The sequence below is a fragment of the Ascidiella aspersa genome, chromosome 6 (assembly GCF_963924565.1).
Source record: "Ascidiella aspersa chromosome 6, kaAscAspe10.2, whole genome shotgun sequence".
NCBI classification, from domain to species: domain Eukaryota; kingdom Metazoa; phylum Chordata; class Ascidiacea; order Phlebobranchia; family Ascidiidae; genus Ascidiella; species Ascidiella aspersa.
The window spans coordinates 1,485,071-1,491,070 of record NC_139452.1 but is presented as its reverse complement, the minus strand read 5'-3'; positions in this window follow the sequence as shown (position 1 = coordinate 1,491,070).

Sequence of the window (6,000 nt, the reverse complement as noted above, 5' to 3'; positions counted from 1 at the left end):
TTCATCAATTCTGGAAGAAACAGAACTATTGCTCAGTGGAATCAAAGGTGTCACATCTTTTTAAGTGGCCATCATAGTGCTGATGATTTCTTTCACTGCTGGTATAATAAGAGTTTCACCAATAGTGTGCGATTTACCACATTTTGCAATAAGCTTCGATATTTTGTAAGATGCAACAAATCCTTTCTCAACTTCATTTCCGCATGATTTAAATAGTGCTCCAATGGTGGGGCGTTTTTCAAATTTTACTTTCAGATCACGAAAGTATGCAACATCCTTGTTCGCTTTTTCGGGGTGCTTTGCCTTCAAATGATCAATCATTCTCGAAGGTTTCATTCCTTCATTTGTAAAAGTTTGCTCGCATATAAAACACATTGGTAAGTGTTCATTAGTCACAGAAGGAATAACACCATATTTTAAGTAGGCCTATTCACTGGAACACTGGCGACACTTTCGCTTTTGGTTAGGCTTACTCATCTTAGGTTTGGCTAATTATAGTAATAGCAACTAAATTAGCAGTATGCTAAATAATCAATAAACTATACTCTGAAACAACAAATATTTTCTTCTGACTGATTTCTGTTTTGACATTTTCTTCCAGGCTAGCCTACAGCCAGTAGTGATTATTATTAGTTAGTAAGAAAAAAACTAGTTTAAGCAAATTTTAGTTTTAATACTAAAAAATCAGCACAGCTGTGCCTTAAGGCTCTTAACTTAAAAGTCTTAAGGCACATCTCTGCTGATTTTTTAGCAGTTAGTAAGAGTTACACTAATAACCATTATTGACTGACTATTATTATGACCAGTCTATGGACTATTATTATAACCACTCTACTACAAGCCAATGGAAACAATGCCCATTATCAACAACAAAAGCCTTTTTATTATCAGTAACTTGTACCCTTGTTAAACACAATTGTTTCCCTTGTTAAACACAATCTCTATACTATATATAGCTCCTCATCCTCGGTGGATTCTCGCACCCCCAGCAACAGCTACTCGCACCTCTCGGGGGTGTGAGCACCCCCAATCGGGAAGCCCTGTTCTGGCAGAACTACTAAAGCAAATTTGCAGTGAGGAAAATATCGTTACACCTTCTGAATGTAGCGCCCCCTGAATATTTCCGCCCCTCTAAAAGTTAACAGCGCCCACCAGGGGGCGGTAGCGCCCAGGTTAAGAACCACTGGCCTAAACTAAAAGTATTTCATTTATGATTGCATTATCGTAATGAGACAATTTCTATATTAAGATTAATTTTGATTATTACGTAATGGAATTTTATTTTCAAATAAATTTTCCGTTAATCAGCCATGGGCAAACTATGGCCCAGGGCGGTTACGGAAGTTTATAAAAGTATTTTAAAATATGCTGATCTCCAACCTAATGGCTTCTAACGAACACGCGTTTTAGGCTTCAATGTTCCTCTTAAGTCTGAAAAAACGGTCAAAATAGAGTGAAAAGGAAGACATTATCGAGCTCTAGGCAGCAACAGCAAAGTTACTGAGATGAATAAGGCAACGATAGCTTGGCGCTTAAGCGCCGCTACCACATGTGAGTACTTCAGCACTGCAGGCTGCTGCTTAAACAATACAAAGGAACCTGTAACGTGAAATAATGGCAAAGTTTATCAACAAACAAAAATGAAAATTTTAATCATTTTTAGCTGTTTAAGTCTTAAATGGGCTCTTCAAAGAATTATTGGTGTCACGACAAAAGGTTGTCTTCAGTAAGACTGTCCACCTGATTGTCCTTAAATCAATAACAAATAAGAGCTAAAGTTGCCAAAATTCCCACTTTTCGTTAAACTTGTGCTTTTTAAAGTGATCTTTTTAAAAAAGTTATATTTTATACTGAGATTTGATATGTACAGGTCCTCTAACGTGAACTAAATGCCTTGTTGGCTGAGCTATAGTGTTTTTGTCGTGTCCCCGACATTTTAGGACCTCTTTTTGTCGTTTACAACCAACAAATTTATCAACAACAAAAATGAAAAAATGTTAGTCTTTTAAGTCTAAAGTGGGCTTTTCAAAGAGTAAATTTTCTTTTTTTGGTTAAACCTATGCTTTTGAAAGGCTTTTTAAATGGTATTTTTTGAGTTAAAAATATTCACACTAAGGTACGATGTGCAAGGCTGCCTAAACATCCGCTACGTAGATTCTTGCACAGTGTACTAAGACAAATCAAATGCCAGACATTTTTTAACAAAAATATTACAAAAAGCAAAAACGTGTTAAAATATTTGGAAAATTGGATAACTCAACTGGTCAATATTACACGAATATTTGTTTCAAGTATAGCACTCTGCCGTGAACTGAAACACGGTGGCACAAATATACATGCTTTGGCCTGTTAAACATTTCCCTATTTAAAACGAATTGCAAAAAAACAGAGTCATGTTAAGTTTTTCACGTTGTCGTGCAATCACGGGGATGCCCAATGCTTCAAAAATCTAGGACTTAAACAATTTTGTTCGTCATTATTGTATTGAGACCATGGCGTTTAGTTCTGGTTTATTATACCTGGTCACCCTTAGAATACTATTTTTAGCTCGGTTTTTCAAAACGATCAGGTCCTAATTTCAAATTTGTTCACTTTTAATATAAGCTGCCAAATCCATTTAGATACTTTGTTTTAACGTTTAAATAGTAAGGTATAGCCTGAACTCAAAGTATTTCATTTATGATTGTGTAATATCGTAATGAGACAATTTCTATATTAAGATTAATTTTGATTATTACGTAATGGAATTTTATTTTCAAATAAATTTTCCGTTCACCAGCCATGGGCAAACTATGGCCCAGGGCGGTTGCGGCCCGCCAAGCCACTTTGTTCGCCCGCATCTCATTTTTCGTAAAACGTTTTTAGGTAAAATCATTCCTTTCGATTTTTTCTTAATGTAGCCCAAAACCGATTAGGTGAATAAAACACACTTGTAACGTATCCTAATCTATTGGTTTTCATTAAGAGATTTTGTTCTACTGGTTTTACTGGCAGCTTCTCAAAACATATTACGATCTTTTATTTATATGACATCACAACTTTCACCAATCGCACAATTGAAATTTAAAAGTCTATTTGTTAGACTTCAATATTATTAAGTTATTTAAATCAAATGTTTCCTACGACCATACTTATTTCATTATTAATAGGATTAAGAACTTTCTTTTGAAGTAAACAAACATTATCTTTTTAGACCGCGCCAAGTCTAGTTGTCCGCCAAAAGTGACTTTGATATTTCAAAGCTTCGGCACCGAAAAATTAAAGCTTGAAATGGCGACCTCTCCTTTACTCATTTTTTCGTCATTTTCGCTTTAATTTAACGAGAGAGGAGCCTATAGTCTTGCTCGAGGGTGTTTGTTTTACGGCTGATACCCTAATTTACCTCGGAAGCATGCTGTGTTCTACCAGGCGCGTTCGCTCGTGCAAAATCGTTCAAACAAACTTCAAACGTCGTACCGGTTGTTATGGCTCGTTAGTCGCACATCTAACGCTCATTTGCTGTTTGGTGCAAAGAATTCGGGCAAATATTGAGCTTTGGTGCAAATTTGAAGGTTTGCTTGTAAAGTCTGAATGTTGTGAAAAATCTAAACAACTTTTGGAGTATTATTGCTTTGGAATAGTTTTAACTCGTAAAACAATTATTGAAAAAAGGCTATTTTTATTTTATTATTTCATACATTGTGAAAAACTCCGTGTGTGCTAAACTTTGGAGTGTAATGGCTGGAGGTTGTAGTTAGACGTACAATGAATATCAAAGCCCATACAGAATAGCATTTTGAACGTTTTAAATAAATCTTAAGATAATGGCTGGAGGTTGTAGTTAGACGTAAAATGTTGTAAATAGCACTTTCCGAAAGTTTTGAACAAACATAATTGATTTTCAATTTCAGCCTATTTATCAAGTTACAGGCTTGCGTTTTAGTAAAAGGATCATAAAAGTGAGGCTAGCCGATTAGCGCAACGAAGTATAAAGGATTTGAAGGCAATTATGATATTTAACGCATCATCCGAAAGAAAAGGGTTCCTCAAACGTGAAAGCAGCTGGGTGGTTTATGTAGATGAAAGCAATGACTTTGTAGCACTGCTTCCTGACCCTGGTTGCGCCAAAGTTTCACTTACGTTTTGGGAAGCCGCCAAACGTTGTGTGGCCGTTTGCTTAAGTTGGGTCGCTTACTGCAGTAGTTCACATGGTTAGGTTTATTGAGGTTCTGAGCAAGATTTCTTCAAAAATTTTAAAAAATATGTGAAAGAAGTGTAAAATAATAGCTCAAAATGAAATTCAAATTCGTTTATGTTCTTGTCTTAATGTTTTGTCCCCTTAAAGCCAATGCTTCCCAACCAGTGGGTCGCAAAGCATTTCGAAATGTTATAGTTTTCTACTAGATCGGGAAATTATTGCATTACGTAACATTTATGCAACAATGTAACAAATACGTAACAGTTAGATGTGTTGTGTCGCATTAACTATTTCAGTAGCCCACGAACGCCGGTAGTAAAGATGCAGGTTTCATGTAAATGTTAATCTTATGTCCTCATTATTTTTTTATGGTCGTTTGGTCATATCTCATTGTGGGTCGCACAATAAAACTTCCATTAAGTGGTTCGCTAACAAAAAAGTTGGGCAGCACTGCCTTAAAGCGTATGAAAAGTTCCGCAAAACAAATCATGTCGCCAAAGTTTCGTCGTTATACTTCCGCTTAATATTTGGGTCGCCTCGGGAAAAAATGGAAACTCTTACCTTACCAAGATTTTACGAAACATTTTACTTTTTACGTTTTTTTCCGACTTTTTACCTTTTATTGACCAATTTTACCACTATTCAAATAGGAGGTCTAAAACAGTGTTAATCATGTGAATGGTTCACCCCATCAGGGTGAATACAATTTTTGCAGGGGTGAACCAACCAAAAGGGGTGAATAAGGGTGAACCGTCAAAAATGGATGATAGCTTGCGAGCAGGGCGGATATTTCGGGTGTTCAACCTGTTCAGTGAACATGTGAGAATTTCAAAAAACAAAATCAATTCTAAGTTTGAATGAAATCTGGAGATAGATGCTAGAGGTTAACAAAACTAAAAAAGTTTAAGAAGCACTGGTATAAAATATAGCTTAAGTGAGGCTATAACAATTCTTTATCTTGAAAATGAATGAGAATGTTTTACATGCGTAATAGAGAGAGAGGGGATTTTGCGGTTTACAGGAAGTTATTCAGTATGTTTTTGTTCTGCATGAAATGTTAGGGCTTATCGATGCTCGATCTTGTATTCAAGTGTGCAAAACTGTGCAGTGTGCATTCGTGTATTTGAATTTTATAAACTGGTTACAAATATAGACTGTAAATGTCCTTTTACAATTACAGAGCTGTCTTTGATTATTATATAGGAGTCAGTGGTTCCGAAACTTTTATGACTTTCGGCACTCAGAAAAACAGATATATTGCGGCACCCTAATACAATTTTCCTTAAGTAGCTTAATGCAATATCACGATAATCGAAAATGCAGAAATTAACTCAAAAAAATAATATATTTAATTTATTTTACCCAATTTGTACACAGAGACTTAAACAAACAGCAAATATATTGCGGCACCTATGGCGTTTAACCACTGTTGCAAGTAGACATAAACTAAAAAAAAGGGAGGTTGAAAACGAGACTCAAATAATTTGCAATTATACATGTTATGGTCACCTTTAAAAAGGCAATCCTGTCAAAACAGTTGAATCAGTAAAACGTTAGTCCTATTTGGGGGGTTATATTTATGTTCTCAAATAAATCGTTTTATATTTAAAAAAGCCATTTTAAAATGCATAGGTCCACCTGAAAAATGGGAATTTTACTCATTCAAAACCAAATTAGGACTGAAGCGGGTTTCAATTATCTTGAATTTGTCAAAAATGATACTTTATCAATCTAAAAGAGTCACTTTTGCAAAAAAAAATTGATCCCGAACCGCACAAGAGCTTCTTGCCCCATGATTTATTCCATATTTTTAGTTATACGCT